Source organism: Gnatocerus cornutus, chromosome 6, assembly GCF_029298725.1.
Source record: "Gnatocerus cornutus isolate USDA-ARS CGAHR chromosome 6, icGnaCorn1.1, whole genome shotgun sequence".
NCBI lineage: Eukaryota > Metazoa > Arthropoda > Insecta > Coleoptera > Tenebrionidae > Gnatocerus > Gnatocerus cornutus.
In genome coordinates this window covers 18,806,061-18,828,062 of record NC_142238.1, presented here as the reverse complement: position 1 = coordinate 18,828,062, position 22,002 = coordinate 18,806,061, and the positions used below count along the sequence as shown (strand labels likewise).

General features: G+C 33.7%; 1 long non-coding RNA gene across 3 annotated transcripts in view; it reads left to right on the top strand.

Moving 5' to 3' along the window:
* LOC148173647 (uncharacterized) overlaps positions 1-22,002 on the top strand; it is an 84,906-nt gene that overhangs the window by 34,326 nt on the left and 28,578 nt on the right. For 2 of the 3 annotated variants that reach the window (XR_015770265.1, XR_015770264.1), the window contains one exon: positions 1,204-1,293. The exons of the other annotated variant lie outside the window; for it this stretch is intronic. This is a non-coding gene — a long non-coding RNA (uncharacterized LOC148173647). The remainder of the gene's footprint in view (positions 1-1,203; positions 1,294-22,002) is intronic. 3 annotated transcript variants of the gene reach the window in all.

The following is a 22,002-nucleotide window of genomic DNA, read 5'->3' as shown; positions in this document are numbered from 1 at the left end:
AAAAGTTCAAGTGAAGATGCAAAAAATTAATTTTCATGACATCCATTTTCTCATTTTGTGCTAATTTTTGCCGAGTATTTGTGTTTAATTCTTATTCATTGCGATCTCTAGAAAATTGTGAACAATTTTTTTCAAATATTTCCTTCCTCTAATTTTTTGGGTCGGAAAGCAAACAAAGAACTCTTTATCATCAAGAACTTGTCTAAAATAGATTATTCAGTGTCATGTAAAGTTATTTCTAAACTCAATACGTGTCTAGAAATAAGAATTTTTGAAGCTATGACATTGATTTTTTAATGAAATCGTCAAAATAAAAAAAATTGACTAACTTTTTAATGTTTTTTGTCCTGTGACTTCTAAACGATAAGAGCAAAGCATTTGTCAGCGCGTCAAAAAGGCAAGATTTTAATCTTTTCAATGGTGCATCACAATAAAAAATCGATGTAAAAATTCTTGAGTTATATGTACGTAAAATTGCATATGAAAATCACAAAAAAATTTGGAAATTTATTTAAGCGAAGGTAATATAAGTCGTTAAAAAGCTTATTTAATTAGCTGTCAAAAACACTGTCAAACAATCCCATAGTAGTCAAGAAAATATGAAAAAAAATTGTACAGTCGAACTTAAAAAAAGACTCATATTTTTTAAAAATAGCTCTGAATCCGGTTCTGTTGGACCAAATTTGTAAACTAGTGTTTAATTAAAAATGTGGTTGTAATAAATCTTCGGAATATGAAATCCTCTGGGAGACTCTTTGACACAATTTAAAGTTTTGAGATTAGAGGAAAATGTCCTCTTCGGGATATGTTGAAGAAACCACTTTATCGCCAATGATCTCAAGTATTTACATTACTTTTAAATCCAAGCAATTAAAAATCTTCTCTTCCGAGCTACCAGTTGAATAAAAAAATTATAAGAGATATTTGATTTGGATCATCCTTCTAGTTCTAATGCAATTTTCGCAAAGGTAAGGTTTCGGTAAATTTGTAATAATTTCCACACGTGATTTTTTATAACAAACTCCGTTGCGTTCATTAAAGTAAATTTTCCCGCACTCCATCCCTCAACAATATTTAACCCTATTGGATTTATTTGTCTGCGCCATAGTTGAAAAGATCTTGTTGAATTGCCGCAGCGTTTATTCTCCCTTGTATTTTTCGGTCACTGTTCGACGATGACTAAGTGGACTTACTTGTTCGCAGGACGAAGAAAAATGATGATTCCGCATTGAGGAGTTCCCTTGGTCTCTCAGCAATCCCTCTCACACCCTGCTGAAACTGGGGATTCTTCAAGTTTGTATTTTATTCTTTTGTAGTCGAATGTCGCCTCTCAAGCGAACGCGATTAACTACCATCATTTTTTACCTAATGGGCTCTTCCAGGATCCAAAGACGACATAAATATTTATAGAAATTATGTCTCGCTGAGATTGATGAATTTTTTTATAAAACGTCGTTTTGCACGGTAGCGCGCCAGGCGGCTTGTGTCCGAACTAGAGTCGTGCCATCTTCATCAATCTTTTCTAATTTATTGTCTTATTTCCCATTGTCATTTTTCATCGGCGGCCTAACTACATCTTCATTTTAAATTAAACACGAACGTATAAAATTACTACAAGGACTACATGAAATTATGTAGATTAATACCGCTACACGCTCTCCAGCTTTGAATTGAGTATGTTTGTGTGTTTCTCGTGTTTTACTTCGAAATTACACGAATTATTTTTGTCGTTTTGGAGGTGTTTGGATTTGGTTGACACCGACGTGACAGGTGAAGTAATTGGTTGGAGATAATACTTTCTCATTGTTTCTCATTGTTGAATTCCAAGCAACTCAAGCGAAACGAGCTTTTCAAAAATAGTCCGAATTTTGGCGGTGATCGATAGTATTAAAAGTATTTCACGTCTCCTGTGAAATATGGTGCAAATCTATTATATCCACATTTCGTCTGATGGCATGATAAAAATGTGTTTGGTATAAAGGCGAAGTTGCAATCAATAATATGCCAGTCGGTACCAATCGACAAAACAAATCCGGCACACTGCACTAAACTTAGAATCATGTTATGTCTTCATCTCATCCGACAAACGCACGCAGGTTCGAGTCCATTTCCAGCAGTTTATCACTTAGTTGTTTTCACTTGACGCCCGATTAATATTGTGGCATGCCCAACCTTGAATCGACCGGTGTTGATATCTTAGAAAGATCAATCTTTTATTTCCAAGCCTAGGATTCACTTTGTTTTCGGGTTACGTGTTCTAATCTCTGGAAAGGAGGGAACTTGTCTGGAAATTTACAACGATGTGGCGAGAGAAGATAAAGTTATTGCGGGGGAATGGCAAAAATCTCTGTTTAAGCACTTGTAAACAGCTCGACATTTTGTTAATTTCAAAACACTCAAATACATGAGGTGGCGTTTAATTCAATTGGCACGCATAAAATAAATGGGCATATATTAAGTCTGTTATATACATCCATTCAAATTAAAGACCTGGCATTACCTCGAGCACCAAGTTATAAAATAAAATACACAATTAAAGCGGTCGGTTATACGCAAGGCGACGTTGGGGTTTGAAGCTTAATAAGCGTAGGTACTATTAAAATCGCATCACTATCAGACCGCCATTAGTTCAAATAAACCAAGTCCTACCATTGGGGAGAAGGAGCTTTAATGTCTAATGGTATTAAACCGCCCGGCCACGAATGGGATTATAATAGGTGTTTGTTGACTTATTTTCGACGGCCAACCGATAATCGCACGAGTTTCCCATTTATGAATAAATTATCAAAATTTCCACAAACCCACAAAACCTCGCCGGTGTCAATTGTACCAAATCTTTTTGAAATTTTAAACATTGTCAGAAATAAAGTTTCGGACAAAAATGATTTGTTAATTTTGTCCATCTTAGTAGTATTATTGTTATAATGAAGAAAACAAAATACGCACATGTTAATAGACCCTCAACACTTTCATAATTGACCTATAAATGATTATCATACTACAGCGTTAAAGAGTAAAAAAATTTTGAAAAATGATAACGGACGGGACAGGGTATGACCTACCTTGAAAGTTGCAACAATTTTAATCAAAATTTTTTGCGAAGTATTGTGAGCATTACCTACGAATGTGATATAATTGGATTGAACCAAGATTGAGTAATAATTTGACACAATGTTTTATTTAATATTTGTTAATCTGGTATTGAGGGATCGATTTTATGTATTTCAACCAACTATTTCAAAACACGACTAATATTAAAATTAACACGTTCTGCAACACGTTCAGTCAATATTTCTTTGTTATTTAGGTGTTGAAAATGATGTTTTTGCTGAATTTTTTCCAATTGGTAATAAAGGGTAGGATTGTACTTCTTAACTTCCTCAGCACTGATGAATATAACGTTTGCAGTTTTCTCTGGGCGCACTTAAAAAAGTCGTATGCAGTGTTCACATTAGCTCTTCGGCTTTTAACTTCCACCCAAACACATCGCTTAACTGTTATTATATATATAAATAATATATATAAATGTTATTTCGAAATCTTCTTGAAAGAAACATAAATTGGCCAACGTATATTTATTTTTAAACTGCGCACCGCATCCATCCGAAAAAATATAAAAATGTCCCATTCCAAATTTTGCTTTCAAATGGGAAAATATTGTTTTTAAAAAAGCATATACCGAGTGTATGTGTAAACACAGTCACCTGGCTGACTGACCTGGCTATGTGTCCAATGTGCAGACTGTATTTCGTCCTGAGACACCAACGAGTAATTTTCGGCAAAATCTATTTGAAATAATACTTCATTGTCTTTTAAATTATTTTTACGAGAAGAAAAGTACTCATCTAGTTTTCTTTTGATATAACAGTGAGATTTGAAGTGATCAATTTGATTCTGCAACGTAGAAATTGCAGTATTTAGAGAAGCTTCCATTGACACAATTTGGGTTCTACCACCAATGTCCAAATTTTAGAAATTCAATTTGTTTACTTGTTATTATTTAATTTTAAGGTGATTAAAACTTTAAAGAGAAACTGTATTAAATAATGAAAATATAACATCAAATTCTTTTAAAAGTGGTAACTGTGATGATGCAGTCGATGAAATTAACACACTTCTGAACAAATTATGTTACAACCTTTTGTCACTGTCAGTGTCAAACAAATCACCGTCCACTTGAAGTTAAGGAAATTTATTGAAAAAAGCATATTTTGGAAATAGTCATTTTCGACATAATTTAACTCAATTCTGATACAAAATATCTGTTATTGAATACATGTACGCTAAAATATAAACCTTGAAGCACAATATTTATTACCCAAATTGAAAAAATAAAATGTAAAAATTGATCACCAAAACAGTTTTCGTCTTGGAATGTATGTACGCATGCTCTGTACATACCATGTGTGTTAGAGCCAAATGTCTAAAAAACGAGTAAAACGTAAATAAACAGTCACATTAATTTCACTTAACTAGAGAAAATAACCAAGAAGGAGATATTGCAAGATAAGGATCATTTTTTGTATTGTCTCTTCTTTGATTTCTTGTTGATTTGTGTTTGGGCTATGGTCAAATACATTAAATAAAACCAATAATATTTGTACAGGGTCCGGCAGCACTTGTGTCCACCCCCAAAATCGCCTTTAATTTTGAAATTTTGCATACGCTCACAGTGACAAATCTCTAGAGGCTGAAGCAAAAACTTGTTTTTTATTACTGATAGTTTTGGCGTCGCGACGCCTTAAAAATGTAATATTTAGGTAATTGTGAGGGTTTGTGAAATCAACCCTTAATATAATTTTTTTTCAATATAAATGTGTTAGAAATATTTCTGTTGTCATTTTAGATTCAATGCAAATTGTTTTCAAAATTTGAGAAAAAAATGCTGTTTTATCAAATTAGTTTCCAATTTCATTACGTCAAAATTGGGAACTACGTTTACACCCATCTGTCAACAGCTTGTGTTACAAATGACATCTATCCTTTGGTTCGCTTTAGAATGTAACAAAAGTCTTGGTGAAATTGTTACTTTGTCGATGTTAATTAAGTCCATAGTTAGCTTTATGAACTAGTTAGTCAAAATTGACCTTCACACAGGAGAATGAAGTGACTTGTGAAATTTTGGTGTAAACGTAGTTTGCCACTGCGCCGTCCTCATTTTGAAAACTAACTTGATAAAACAGCGTTTTTTTCGCAAATTTTAAACCCAATTTGCATTTGATTTAATACAAAAACTCAAATATTTGTATTACAGTTATGTCGAAAAAAATTTGAATTCGCGAATATTTCCGCAAAAACTAAAATAGCTAAAAACTATACTTCTTAGGCGTCGCGACGCCAAACGAATCGTCATAAAAGAACACATTTTTGCCACAGCTTCTAGAGCTTTGTCAACTATTTTAAGCGTATGCAAATTTTCAAAATTTTATCTTTAAAAGTGTTGCCGGACCCTGTATGTAGTAAAATCCTAATCGATGCAATGATCTTGTTACAATTGACGTGGTCTTCTAAAAAGTGTCCTGAAAAGTTATTGGAAGTTTAGACTTCAGAATTATGTCTGTTAAGTTTTTCAGTTTTCGACTCCAATGAATGCAAAATTTTAAATAGTTAAATAAGCTTATTATAAACAAATATTTAAATTTTGTTACAATTGACACCGGTCTCCTCTACCCACAAGTCGAGTGCCGTAACAACATCATTATGAAAATTCACACAGTGGCGTGCGAGCCCGCAATTAACCTCGCAAAGTGCTAATTTCGCATGCTTGTAAAACAATTAGGAGAATCGGCGACTTTCGATCGGTGTAAAAATAATAATCACATTGAAACCACTAGGGAATTTATTAATTTCCACATTTTGTGCGCGTCTTTGCAAATATAACTGGAAATGAGCAGTCTCGATATATCCATATGTTAAATGAAGCACAGGGAATGAGCTCGCGTGCAAATCCATCTTCTTGCACGGCGCCCCGAGTTCGAGCCCTACCAAGAACGCACTTAATCAAAGCGTCGTGCCGCCTCAAAACAAATGCGATTTTTCTTTCGTCTTTATATAAAAGGATTTTTTGCCCGGGAAGCGCTCGGCTGAAAGTTGGAATTATTGTTGACCGTACTTAGGAAATATCCAAAACTAAAACATCCGCTTCGTCACCTTCCCGGGAGGATTTAATTACCGCTGAAGAAATCCGCGATAATATCATGCGTACATCGGATTACGCATTCAAAATCGTTTAATCACTCGCAATTGTGGCGAGGGTAGGGCTTTAAATACTTAATTAAGCCATAGACTTCATTTGCATGTCTGAGTTTGAGCCGTGTTTTCATTAATCAGTTTCGGAGAGTCCTTTAATTGAGGGAAAAATGTCTCACATGTTCGAATTTCGGTTGGTGATGGATCCCGCTGATAAGGAAGCTTACGATACACGACGCTTTCGATCGAGCTTGAATCCATTTGGAAATTGTCTCCGCATCATGGCGTTGATAGAGTGCTGACTCGCTCCTAATATAATCGAATTGAAAATTCTGCGGGGTGGAGCGGTTCCTCAAATGCGGTTTTAATTAGGATGGATTCTGATGCAGCGATAAGATTTTTTTCCCAAAAAAGCGCATACATATTTTACAAGCGTACATTAGTGTCATTTATTCTGCATTTTTATAACGTATATAAATGTTCCCGAGGCTAGGTACATTAGTCGATGGCAATTATCATGTTTTTGAGCAACGCGGTAAAAACATGAAATATTAAACGGTAGATTAAAGATGCCGCATCATGGGAAGACGTTTGTCCTCCGGCGACTTGAAAAATACCTCCACCAAACATAAAAGCATATAGGAAATACTGACGGAGTATATGGATGACGCTTTTTCCGCTTCAGCCTTTTCCATGTAACGAACAGTCCTAAAGAGCCGGGCTCTTAATGATGATTCTTCAGAGTAATGCGCTCTTTGGGGAGTTTTCAATAGAGGAATCTCGAAAAGTCCTCTACACGCTTTTTCGTGATGCGAAGACGGTTCATTAATGATTTATTTGATATATTTTAAGATTGTTCAAGTAAAAAACGCAATCAAGTGTCTCCCCAAAAGTCGTCGCTGAGAGCAATTAATAAGTGTTGCCCTGTGGATCGAGCGGTAATGGAAAGCTCGGTCAAATTAGTAATTATTCGAGAAGATCCATCTTCATTTGTCTGTTAGTCCGAGACGTTTGTAATCATCTATTTCATTGGTTACTGAATGGGTAATGAATGTTCCGCGGATTCCGTCAGCTACAATGGCACCTACTGAACGCTTCTGGTGCGCCGAGCACAGTGGGTACCCAGAACTGTACAAAGAGGACATTTGTATTTGTCTGTGCCGAGTTTATGTAATTTCCTATAGAGTTTGCCCCTTCACTTCCCGCAGCACCGCTCCGACGGGGTGCCTCCTAGACGGTGACTATCTCGTGTTGCTCGTTCCGACGAAAAACGCATTCTAAACGTAACCGATATTACAAAGCTTTCTGTGAGTCTGCATCGCATCCAATTCCGAGCGGGCCGCGGCCTGGCAGTGACGGATTGAAGGATATTTGTCATCCTCCCGGGTCGGCCACACTGCTGTCTGCCCCCTTTGGCCCCCAGCGAGCTGCTCCCGGAGCCGCCGAGGACGACGAGAACCTACAGATTCTACAGATAACGAACATTGCATTTTTCAAAAGCGCGATCACGTGTGGGAATTTCATTACGGAACCACAAATATCTAATACAAAAATTATGATCACATTGAAACCACTAAAAAAACAATTGTACGCAATTTCGTGTTGTTACGCCACAGAGATGAAAAAATTCTTTCAAAAATAAAGTAAACAAAGGCTTGCCGAGAGTTTAATGCGTTTAAGGCCATGTTAAACGTTTCGTCCAACTCAGTTTTCAGATCTTGTCAAAATTACAACGGGGTAATTTTGAAGCACATTTCTCTTGTGATCCGAAAGTGTGGTATTAGACACTGTTTGCAGTGTCCACTCCTAACTTTTCAACAGCAATAAATTTTTTTTTTTTCAAACCCCACAAAATTGCTAAACGGCACATGAATTTTTCCTAAGAAGAAAGTTGTAAATTTTACCTGGAAACCAAATTTGAAACTGTATAAATTAAATCGATATTATGACTCGATAATACTCCAAGATATTTTTGGACGATTAAAATTATAGTAGTCTCCCGGTATCCGCGGGGGTCGAAGAAAGAGGTCTGAGTGAAAATTTCCTTTTTATTGCTTTTGTGTAAAAGTGATAAGATTCCAAAGTTGACCAATCAAAACTCGAAAAATTAATAAAGATCTGACTGCAAACATAGTGGTTTGGTTTTGACAAAAAACGAGAATGCCAAACAACTGTCACATTTGTCAATGGCGGCACAAATGTACTTGATGCTGAATATTTATTTCGAAAAATATATCGAATACGAAATTATAAAACCTGATGATTTTAAAAAATTTTTAAATGTCTTAGTATCTTTTAGGCGATACTCAACTTTCTTATTTTAAATTGGAACCCATAATTTTTTTTCATAATTTGGAAGATATTAATTTTCTTGATTCAGAAATGTGTAATATATTCAACTTTTACAAAAAATATTTAAAAAAAATATCAAAATTGAAAAAATTTAGGCAATAAAAGTTAATAAAATCTAGGTGCATGGTGTCAAATAAAAGAATGCCGTTATTGTAATGTCAAAAAGCAGCAAATAACAGAAAGGATCGATTTTTTTTTTTTGAAATTATTAATAACAAAAGACAATAATAATTACAAATCAGAAAAAACGACTACCTAATTAAATTAAAGTACTGTTGAAATGTCATCCCGTTTTTTATTGCACAATTGACACCTACGAGAAATGCATTGTGCATTGTAAGGTGTAGCCCCATCTTGTTGAAAGAAAACTTTCTGCTGCTTTTTGACATTACAATAATGATATTGTGTTGTTTGACACCACGCACCTAGATTTTATTAACTTTTATTGCCTAATTTTTTTCATTTTTGATATTTTCTTTTTAAATATTTTTTGTAAAAGTACACATTTCTGAATCACGAAAATTAATATCTTCTAAATTATGAAAACAAAAAAATGGGTGTCAATTTAAAATAAGAAAGTTGAGTATCGCCCAAAAGATACTAAGACATTTAGAAAAACTTTAAAATCAACAGTTTATAGGGAATTAAAAACCACTTAATTAGTTTTTTAAATTTTTGAAATGGGTTCATAAATAAAAATTCAACGCCTGCCGTTTTTAAAAAATCACCCTGTATAAACGCTGTAACAAGAAATGATACAGCACACACTTTGACAGATCTGTCAGGTACGCCTATGTCACAAAATATCAGGTGTGACATGTGTGAGATTTTGTTCGACGAAATGACTTGATTTCTGAAATTTTTCAAATATCCAAACTTCGACGTGATTGTTTACTTTTACGTCCTTCCACAGCTTACAAGAAATGCTACAGAAAAAAATTCTTCGAGTTTTTAATTACTACCACTTTCATAATATTGCTGTTACAGTTTGGTGCTTTACTTACCAAGCATCCTGTATAATATGAATTATAATGGGTATAAGTTTGTGAATTTTATGTTTGACTCAAGGTTTAGGGATTACAATCATCTTGTGGTCACCCCCAAAATCGTCTTTAATTTAAAAGAAAAAATTTTGAAATTAAAAATTAAAGAAAAAAGTGATAAAATATAGCCGTCTTTTGCATTTAAAATTTGTTTTTTTTTTCTTGTCACTTATCATTTCAACTAGCAATACGTTCGCGTCAAAATTGACTTTCATACAAATGAATCAAGTGACTTGTGAAAATTTGGTGTAAACGTAGTTTCTCACTCACTGCCCGTCATTATTTTAAAAAGTAACTTGATAAACCAGCGTCTTTTTTTTCTCTGATTTTAAACACAATTTGCATTAAATTTTAAGTAAAATCAGATATTTTTATCACATTTATTTTGGAAAAAAATTGAAATCCGCAAAAACTCAAAAATCTCTAAAAATTACACTTCATAGGCGTCGCGACGCCAATCGAACCGTGGTAAAAACAAATTTTTGCGTTAGGTTGTGGAACTTGATCAACCATAAGCGTATGCAATATTGCATGAAACTAAGTCTGAAAACTTCCCAGAACTTTACATGGGATTCCCCATAGGAGAAAAACGTTGAACATGACCTAACTTCACAACCATCAGTTAAATCGGAACATACCAAGGCATGGAAAATATTTTCTATGAAATTGAGATTAAGACCATATCTGAATCATTACACTGGTCAAGAATGATTTTGTTGTCTATGATGTAAGAGTGGTTTCTTCATACTTCTATGCCAACAATTCACGAAACTATGGATGGTTTTGAAAGATTGGCTATAATTTTTTTTTTTCAATCTTGATTTTCATATTTTACTAAAAATCGGTAAAATTGAGAAAAAAACAAGTATATTCTTAAATATCTTTTTTTTGAAGTAATTAAAAATTGTTTCGTTTGAATGGTTAACTAATGTAAATAGAAGTTGATAAAGGAAAAAAAATATAAAACTTATGTTCAACTTTAATAAAACGCATTTTATAAGCGCGTTTATTATATTTTTTGAGAACAATCTCTTTTTAAAGATCAGCAGTAATCTGCCATCAAGTGATGATTCCATTTTCCCTAATATCATTCTTTCATCACTTTTAGAATGGTGGAAACTCTTTTCCTGTTCTTCACTACAATTTCCTAGATTTTCAGGAAATCTATCTAGATGACGCATTCCAACTTTTGTTGGTCACGTGGCATGCACAAAGCGAATTTTAACATCATAATAAACACTTTATTATAATTCGTGTTCTGAAGAGCCGACTCAAAGTCTAAATTATTAAAAATATAAAATTCGCCAAAATCATAAAAACCAGAGCCTATTTAGTACTTGCAAGGATATATTCGAAAACTATAGTCATGAAAACATAGAAATCCTCAGTAAAAATATATTTTTTTGTTGAGCTGTGTTATCCTAGTTCTAATGGAATGTCGCCAATGGGAATCCACATTAAATTAGTTTGAAGATTTTAAGTTCAAAATAAACTCGTTATAGTAAAAAACAAACATTTTTGCAAACTTTTCTTGTTCTACTTTTCCAGATCTTGAAACCAAATCGGTTTAAAATTTTGACCACCATCAATTTGTGAAGCTAATTAAATTTTGCTTTCAAACCCGCAAGTTATGAATCTATTAGCATAATTTGAATTAACAACAATGTGTTTGCAGACATTTATTACGCTTACTTGCATCTACAAATTAAGTTATTATTTGTACATCATTACCGCAGATAGCATCATTACCATCGCGAATGACTGATATGTACATCTTCATTAGAGTTCTCACCTGATAAAATCTTCGCCCGTAGCACTAATTTAATAATAATTCTCTTGGTAAGAAGCAAAACTTTTGTGGATTTTTCCAAATTTGAATCCTGCTAGACCATCTGCTGGATCTTTTGTATGGTCGACCATTTGGTTTATTGCAAAAAGCAGCTTGTGGCCTTCTAATGCTATCTATTTCTATTTATCTAATATTTTAATAAGCCCTTTGTTATTGCTTTGAGCACGAAAGAAATTATCAAAAAAGCAACGGTCTCGTCTGGTCCTTACGACATTTTAATGCTCAGCTACCTAAACATAGTCAAATTTTTTCCTAGAAATAGTAAAATCCGCAAGTTTGGGCTGTCTACCATATAATTCCGCATCGTTTAAAGCCGGACGTATTTTTTATCATTATTAAACACATGATGTGGCAAAAAACCTTCCATTATTAAATCTGAATGGTCAACTCGCGGTTTGGGGTAAATAACAATAATCATCAATGAGTTGGTGGGTAATTTACATTTGTGTACAAAACAGGGTAGTTCTTGACACGGTGGGACATTAATTTTGACCGGACCTAAGCATTATCATTAATTTGGACACCTTGGAGTGTCGCGGATTGTAATCGCCACCTGCAGAGGGGACAAAAAGTATGTTGTGGATAATAGGAAAGTGCAAAAAGTGGAGCTAAAGAAGCGCACCAGGTGAAAGGAAATGATGCGATTTCGGTACCAAGTGGATAAACGCACTTTTTTCAAAAATATAACTCCAGAATCTGAGCGAATCTAACTTGTAATTGCAATCCATTAAAATAAAAGAGAACAACATTAATTAAAAGCTATCTGATCGAAACATGCTCGTTTTTTGGAAGACCGGTTGCATGTCTTCCAAGCCGCCGTCACAAAACTCTACCGTAGTAACGACCAAGTAATTTTTACTTGGCTCTTCACTTCTAGAAAAACTCCTAAGTACCACGTCATTATCGAGCAATCTTCAAATCAAAGCTGGTGATTACTCCATTAATGACCTTTTTGTAGTGGAATAAAACCTCGATTTCGATCGTCTAATTCGAGACTTGATGTCCACGATCATTACCAACAGATTCCCTCTTAATGAGCTTCAATGATAAATATTGTGGAAGCACGACGCGTCTGCGTCTCCGCCGCCGCCATCGCTCAAGTAAGGAAGGTGCGTTGTTCAGCGAAGCTCAAGATCCTGGCCCAGGATTATAAATCCATTAGGAATGTTCAGCAGTTGCTGCTCTGATTAGAAACTGACGAGACGAGATCGCAGATTATGCGAGTGTTACCTTGGGAGATGAACTTTGCAACCATCGAGTTGATGACAATTTCGAATTTAATTCCACTTGCTGAGCTGTGGCTGTTGATGATTTTAACCGCAAGTTTTTACAACATAAAACCATCTAAAATTTATTAAATTCAATTTTTAATAAAAGGGCATGACGGTTCTGGCGTTTTTGAGTTTTTTAGAACACCTAGAATTCAGTCCTTAATTATCCTCCTTCTAACTACAGAAATTTCAATGCCACACAATTTGAATTTAAGAAGATTACTATTTTTTCCTGCTTATTTTCTGAAACGGACTACAAAATTATACAATAAGTAAATTTTCTTTATAGAACGAGTTAAAAAAATGCAATCTTTTGCTTCAGCAGTTGTCATTCTGACATTTTTAATGATTTAGAAATGAAATCTAAATATTGAAGTATTTCAAACTTTGATCACTAATAACTTAATTATTTTTGTTGTACGTAGATTTTGAGCCCGGAAATAACAGCAACCAAAAATTGCAGTTAGTGAAATGATCTTGAAATTCTCTAAATACTGGGATTTGTAAATGTCATTGTATTCAAAGACTTACTGATACAATGCCTCTAGACTCAAGGGGCAATTTTCTCAAAAAAAAATTTAACTCTTGACATAGCCGATTTGGAGAATTCAATGCCGAAATAGAAATAGACGCTTCCCAAAATTATTTTGTATTTTACTTATTTAATTGTTATATATCACCCCCTATGTAGATAAATAGATTCGCAAATAATACATTGTCATCTTAAGCCTATTTTTTAATTTGTCGTGAGGAAAACAGCGAAAACAGAAATTTTTGAAATTCTTTTTTCCTAATATAACGACATTTCGACAAAACCAATAATGACATGTCAAAAAGTACGTCAGTCTCTAACGATAAAGAAAAAAAACAACATAATTATTTTTGCTGTTAAGTACATAGTGTTATTTTAGTTTCCTTCAAAAATAAACGAGATTTTGACTAAATTTGGTTTTTAGAAGGTCTTTTTGAGATAATTTTTAAGTTGTTTTTGGGCATAAACTGAGTTATACATCAATCGAAAGAGTAGCTTGAGATTCATCAACTAGCTAAATGTCAGATCAGTTTATCAGTTAACGCCTGGCCGGTCAAAAAACAAAATTTATTTTTTTAATTTTTTTATGAGTCAGAATTTTTCCAAACAAATTGACTATTAAATTTTGTATATAACTCTAAGCAACAAAAAATAATGGCAAATACCGCAACTTTCTTTCTGTCGTATTTCGGAAATATGGAGCATTAAAAATTCCGGAACAGAAAATTTACTATCCAAAACTTAAATTAGCCATAACTCAGTCATTTGTTGTCATACATAGATTCTGAGTCCGGATTTAGAATTTGCGTGAAATTTTGCATGAAAAATTAAATTTGATCAAAAAATTAACAAGATATCAACCGAAGTATATTTACACAGGCAGTTTTGTCATACAATTTATTAAAAAAAAACATTTTTTAATTTAAGCAAAACCTAAAATCAAATTCTTTGCAAGCAAAATTCGAGAAAAACCATGCCAAACCCACATCTTTCTATCTGTCGGAGTTTTTGAGATTCGGAGCACCTTTATTTTCTAGCGATTAAAATTTTGGTTCTCTAGCCACAAGCCATAATCGACCATAACTCAGTTTTGAATTCTGCGTAAAATTCTGCGTTAAATGAGCCATCAAAACGTAGGTTTTCTTCACAAATAAACTAAATATTGACCGAAGTCGGTTTTTAGGAGGTCCGTTTGGGATGATTTTTATGGAACTTTTTTAGGACGGAAACAACGTTTACTATCATAAAAGAAAGAAAGATTTGCTTGAGATTCATCAACTAACCAAATGTCAGATTGGTAGATCAAATAGTTTACGAGTGGCGATCAAAAAAACAAAAATACTTTTTTTTTCATACCAAGTCAAATTTTTTTTTCCCAAAAAAACAAATCATCGGATTTTGAATATTTGAGAGCGGATTCTAAGCAACAAAATAGCAGAAATACGATTTCGAAAACCCCATCTTTCTATCAGTTGCAGCTTTGAAAAATGTTGAGCATTAAAAATTTCAAACATAAAAACCAACTATTCGAAACTATCCTGTGATTCATTAAATTTCCATTCTAGGTAGGCCGTGTATTTTGGACGTGCGTTGACTTCTTGTTCGATAACTAGCAAATCTCGCAAATATTAAGTCGAAACTACATTAATGGTGTCAGTTACGACATGAATTTTTTTCTCAAAGCCAACAGCGAATGGAAATTTAATGAATCACACAATATAATCAACGATAACTCAGTTATTTGTTATGTTACGTAAATATTGAACCCGGATTTGGAATCCTCATACACTTCTACATAAAATAAGTAGCCTACAACTAAAGTTTGCTCTAAAACAAGTTAGGTACTTAGTTTTAATCGTGACAGTTTATTCTGAATTTCGGAAAGTGTTGAGACAAATTCTTAAAAATCACAATTTGAAAAAAAACGATGGGGAAAGCTTTCATTCTGTCGTATTTTCCAAAATATGGAGCATTGAAATTTCCGGTGGTTTCAATATTTGATTAAACCTTTCTTCTTTTTATTAGTATAGCTGCCATTTTTACAATTTCGCTACTATAGCAAACCAATTTGAGGGAATAGTTGTTCTTAAATTTCTTCTTAGGGTGTGCTCACCTAGATAATTATAGAACAAAAGAAACAAATTTGACAAAAAAAAATTGAATTAACCAGAAATGCTCAAAATTTTCTATTAATAGATTGCTATTATTCTGGAAATTTCAATGGTGCTGCAATAAAATTTTTGGAGGATCCAACTATTGACTTCCTTATTACTGTCCTAACTTACAAAATTAAAAAAATACAAAAAGACAAATTTCAAAAATCCAATTTAAGACGAATCAAAAATTTTGCAAGATTTTCCATGAGAACAGCTGTTAGCAGTTTTAAAGCAACAGCAGTGAAATTAAGAACGAAACTATTTTTCACTTGTTTATTTACTGGGCACACGCCATTTTTCTTCCATTATAATAAAAAATGTTTCTAAAAAGATTTGTTTCTGAACTTCCCACCCCACAAAAAATCTTTCTCTCAGCTCCTCGGTGAATTAATTACTCAACTTTTCGACCTTATCATTCAAACATCTTCATCACTTAAAAAAGCACCCCCGATGTTTCCCATTTGTTACAGCTTGTAACAAAACCAATGATTGAGGAAACAGTGACGGACCGACATAGTTGGCATAGACTGATTGGCAAGCTGCGAGCTTGATGAGTAACATACTGAGATCTTTATTATATCTCATATATTTTTAGATTTTATCGTCTCCAGTATTGTGTCCCAAAAAATCCCGATGTGGCATGCAGATAACACTTGACAAGAATTTTTACTTATCGCTGCGAGTGGGTAATAATTAGGAGGACAATTAAAATGTGATTAACCGCGATGTGAAATAGAGCCGATTATTAAGGAGGTGGAGGTGTTATTAGGAGACATGGAATATTTACATTATGGTGGACAAACAAGATAGAAATTAGAAGAGGATCGATAGAGAAATTCGGGGGTTTCACATGTACCGGGAGTGAACGAAAAGTCGAAAACTGTCGTGACTTTTAAAAAAAAAAATTTGTGTCGTTTCGCTTGTCTTTTCTTCCCCAAGCTACTGTCTGTGATTGGAATAAGGTCAAAAGTGTTGCACCCTGTAGATCCACCCTTAAGGGGTAAGGAATCCGTAATATTTCGTTATTTTCTTCGGAATCAAAACAGGTTTCTCCAGACGCCGACAGCCTCCAACTACTCAAACACACAAAATCCATTAATGTAGCCCTTGTAAAAGAAGTGTCAAAAATCTAACAATAGCACCCCGTAATGACCCTAATGGCCGACGGTGTATCGAGAAGCGATTAGTGCCGATGCACTACGAAGCCCTTCGATCGGTCAACGGTTGGCCAGTGTAAATGATGTTGCCGCCACGCCCCTCGCTCATTACAGGTAGGGAGCTACCATCAATTTAAAAACCAATCAGAACTGCGCTCGTCAGCTGAACCTAGCGTGCTTTGCTAATGACAGGTAATTTTATGTAGAACAAAAACAACTCCTAGATTGTATCTTTTTCGAATAGACGACGTGTTTTTCTTTGCTTTTACGGCTATACGCACTTGTGTACACGTGTGATGGAGAAGAAACGACACATTACGCTTTTTGTCAAAGTGCTGATTTTAATGGGATTTCGGCCAGAATTGCTTTGATGTTGTCTTTAGTCATTTCACGCCAACTGCAGTTACTTTTTTCAGTGGCGGAGGAATGCGGGAAAAAATCAGGTTCCCACCGGGGGTTCAAGGGGGTGCGTTGTTTAATTGAATTCTGAACGCACACCGGAAGTTATGGTGTGAAAACCAATAATTTTGTTAACGTGTCTTTTAGCCCGAATTAGTGGATTACTGCATGATCTAAATCTGAATTTACAAGTATGTGGCAGATGTGCACCTGAGGCTGTTTTGGTGTCAATGTAAAAATCAGCAATTTCTCATGCAAATTTTCAAGAGATATTATCTGCCCCTAGGGCTGGTTTATTCAATTACGTTTTATTGCCCAGAGTTGGGAGATTTTTTTGTTTTGTTATTGGTTTACATTTATTTATTTGACTGAATGGAGTCTATCAACTTCCTTATAACTCAGTGCCAATTAGATCGAAAAGAATCTGATCTAACAGATCTGTGGGTTCCTCAGAACTCTGGATTTGCTTGGTCAACTTAATCAACATTCTGAAAGAAATAAAAAGCATTTTATAATATTCACAGGGTGTCAAATGACAAAATTACAGAACAAAAGGCACAGATTGCTCAAATTTCCTGTTTAAGACGAACAAAACATTTCCAAGCCTCTGTACGAACGGCTGTAATTTTAATAATTTCGAAGCTATAGCACTAAAATTTTAAGAGCTGACTACTCTTGACTTTCTTATTTATTGTGCCAAATTACAAAACTATAGAGCAACAGGATCAAAATTAAAAAAAAAAAGTTGTCTAAGCCTTTTTATACGTAACTGTTATTTTAGTAATTTTGAAGCTATAACTCTGAAATTTTAGGAAGAGACTGTCCTTCACGTTTCTATTTTTGTGCTTAATATCAAAATTATAGAGCAATAGAATCAGAATTAAAAAAAATCTTCTTTAAGACGAACGAAAAATCTCGAACCCAATTTACAAACAGCTGCAATTTTAATAATTTCGAAATTATAGCACGGAAATTTTAGTAAAAAAATAATTTTGATTTTCTTCCTCACTATGCCAATTTATATAATTATGCAGCAGTAGAATCGAAATTTAAAAAAAATCTGTTTAAGACAAACCAAACCAACATTTTCCAACTCTATCTACAAACAGCTGTAATGTAGGTAATTTTAAAGCTATAACATTGAAATTTTTGGAGGACACTATCCTTGGCTTCCTCATTGATTGCACCAAATTACAAAATTATAAAGCAATAGAATCAAAATAAGAAAAATTTCTCTTTGAGACAAACGAAAATTGTCTAAGCCTGTTTACGAACAATTTGAATTTTAGTAAATTCAAAGCTATACTGAAACTTTGGGATAAGCTTATCCTTGACTTTTGTATTTACTATGGCAAATTACAAAAATTTAGAGCAATAAAATCAAAATTAAAAATATAAAATTCCTGCTTAAAACAAAGCAAATTTTTCAAGTCTGTCTGCGAATAACTATAATTTTAGTAATTTTAAAGTTATACGACAGAAATTTTGGAAGGATATTACTTCTGATTTAATTATTAATTTTGACAATTAACAAAGTTATAGAACTTTTGAATCAAAATTTAAAAAAAACTGTTTAAAACGATTCTAGAATCATAGTCTTTCAACAAATAACTACTGCAAATTTAGTATTTTTTAATTTATAGCACTAAAATTTTGGGAAGAGAATTTCCTGATTTTTATTCTGTTAAGTAAAATTACAAAATTCTAGAGCAATAGAACCGAAATTTAAAAAAAAATCTACTTAAGACGAACAAACTTTCCCAAGCTAATAAACAAACAGCTATTTTTTTAGTAAATTTAAAGCTATTGTAATAAAATTTTGGGAGAAGATTATTCGTGACATTTTTATTTATTGTGCCAAATTACAAAATTATAAAGCAATAGAATCATAAAAAAAAACAAAATTGATCAAGTCCATCTACAAATAGCTCTAATTTTAGTAATTTTAAAGCTATTGCACTGAACTTATGGAAGGACACTATCCTTAACTTTCTTATTTATTGTGCCAAATTACAAAAATATAGAGTTATAGAAACATAATAAAAAAAATCACATTCAGCTCGAACGAAAAATTTCCAAGCCTGTTTACAAATAGCTGTAATTTTACTCATTTCAAAGCTATAGCACTCAATTTTTGGGAGGATACGATCTTTGACTTTTTTATTTACTGTGCCAAATTATAAAATTTTCGAGCTATAAAATCAAATTAAAAAATCTTTTTTAAGACGACCTATTTTCTAAACTTATCTATGAATAGCTTTTAGTGATTTTCCAACTACAGCACCAAAATTTGGGAAAGATACTATTTTTGAATTCTTTATGTATTGTGTTAAATTACAAAATTATATAACAACGGAGACAACTTTTAATAAATTATTGAATATTTTAAAGCATTTTTTTTCCTTATTAATTCCCCACAAAATTGTATTTTATACACAAGATTCCGAACAACCACAAAGAGAAGCAGACAATATTAGTCGTGATATATTCGAAACTCCCATCTCTTTATTAATGAAGCAATGTTTGTCACTAATTCTTCCTTTCATTTATCACTGTTAAACCGTCAACGTCCAGTTTTAGTTTCCGACTGTGGCAGTTCAAATATCGCTTAATATTACTTAACACACTTGTGTTGAAAAAGGGACTTGACATCTTGCATGTGGCTACCCACATTACGGAAATAATGTTAATTGAGATAAGATAAAAAGTTGAGTTTGAATTTTGGTGGATGCGCCAGTTAAATATCGCTTCTAAATAAAGTTCTGTCTGTCCGAGCAAAATGAAAGTGCTGATGGCGTGGCCATTACCCAAATCTGAAGCCCTTAATTACCCGACCAATGCACACAACAGCTAAAATCAACGCAATTTATCAAACGCACAAAATATTGATGTTAAAATATTTGATAGAGTAAATTGTCTCTCTGGATTGTTTCCCATTGGAAACCTTAATGTGGATTTTGCGTGTATTAAGTGCTTTATTCCTAATCACCAGCCTCGGAATTTTTGAATGTTTTTTGTGCTTTTATATAAATACACTTTTAAACGCCTTCATCAAAACCAAAAGTGAAAATTTTAATGAAAAAATTATTCGGCGTTGTTAATGATGACAATTATTGTAGATTTTGAGGATTACGATGTAGCATAACGCGATATTAATGAGTTTTGTCCTTACAAGGAAAGATGGTCGCTTGCTGGAACTACAATATTTATATATGCAAAACATTACAACAACACATTTATCATAAACTTTCATTTTCCAGTACAAATACTACCTAGTGACAATAACTTATGAGGAACATTTTTCATCAGACTGCGACATCTTAGACAATAATGTGCTTTGAATGAAGCGGCCTTATTCCTGATAAAATTCCGATTAGCTCCGAAAAATTTAACTAATACCATAGTTAGTTTTTAATAAGTTTTCGACTAATGAGTAGGTAACTAAAATCACATTATCCTTCCAAGTGTCTGTATCGTCTCCGCCTCTTCTCCGGATTTCAATCTTCGAGCACCCAACATTGATAAATTCAACGCCATTTTTCTTGCTCGGCTTGCAGCCTTTCTAACACAAGAACTAAAATAGTAACTTCGGGTTTTAAGCGTTCGGGTAAATGAACTTTTGATTAAACGCCGGAGCTAATCGCAAAATTACAACCAGATCGGGGGTGAGAAGAAAAGGTCCAATTTTCTGGAAAACGAGCACGTTGGTATCTGCAGGTGTTCATGGTACTTTTTATCGGATAATTGGCTCGTTGCTATAGGTAGAGAATTCCTTCAAAAACGTCGTCTCTTTTCGCGAGCTTTCATCGTCTGCACGTCTTAATGTATTTTTTACGAGCTGCGCTTTAAAACAATGTTGCGGCGTGTTAAAAGAGCGATCAATTTTAATAACGATATGAATCTGGTGCAGTTGTGGAAATTGATGACGTCGGTAACGGTAACGAGACTTGTAACGAGCAATGAGGGAAAACCTCTAAGACTAATCATGGTAATCTTTCTCATAATGCCTAGTGCTAACAACTTTTCAACCGTTTAAGAAAATCACGGGCTATTAAAACTGCGACAGGCCCTGGCGTGTTTCGCGGCTCTCGTATTCCGTACCAATTACTGAGATGTTTACAAAGCCAAACGTTAATCACTCGCAAATCTTGCTTTTAATTGGTTCTTTAATTGACATTTATGTGGGCTTATTAATGCGGCTATCATTCAACGACCGACGAATAATATCGTATTGCTCGATGTTCTCTGAAGATCAACATTCAAAGGATGACTGTTGCGGCGCAGACACAAACAAATCAAGGCGACTCACACTGAAAAGGACATAATTATGCCGTAATAACACTTGACGAAAAAATAAACAGCTTTCAACTCGGGATGAGTTATGGGGGCTACCGACTTACCCACCAAACAGAATTTCTCTTATTTCTCCAGTTCTTCGCAATTAAAGAGGATTTTTTTTACAAATTTTACCCTACGAACAATTCAGGAAAGTTTCTTTTATTTTGTACACAAAAAACGCATTGAAGGAAATTAAATTAAACGGTTTCTTTGCTTCTTGCTCGAGTTCAGAGAGAATTTCGACAGATTTGCACATTTCAGACGACTTTCAGGTCTTCTGGTTTTGAGCTGCTAGCAGAACGGAAATTTTAGATTTTCTTTCATCAATTTATTGAAATTTTATTTTTAGGCGACTTTCACTAAAAATGGAATTTTTAGGCCTCAAAAGCGGCCAAAAAGTACGTCTTTTCTGGCCGCAAACATTTTTGGTTTTGCATATTACATCAAGATACCGACATTACCCCCAATTTTTTAATTTTTTGGGTGAAATCAAATCGACAAACTGCTGTAAAATTATTGAAAATGAACATGTCTAGCAGTGCTGCTGCAACAACATCAAAAAGCACATCAAACCTAATTCATGCAAATTGCCGAAACTGCAAATGTAAACAAAGAAAATATGAACTTTTTTGATTAAATTAAATTAAATCAATAAATCATATATAAAAATTAATTAACTTGTAATTGTCGCCTAAAAAATCTTGTGTGTATCACGG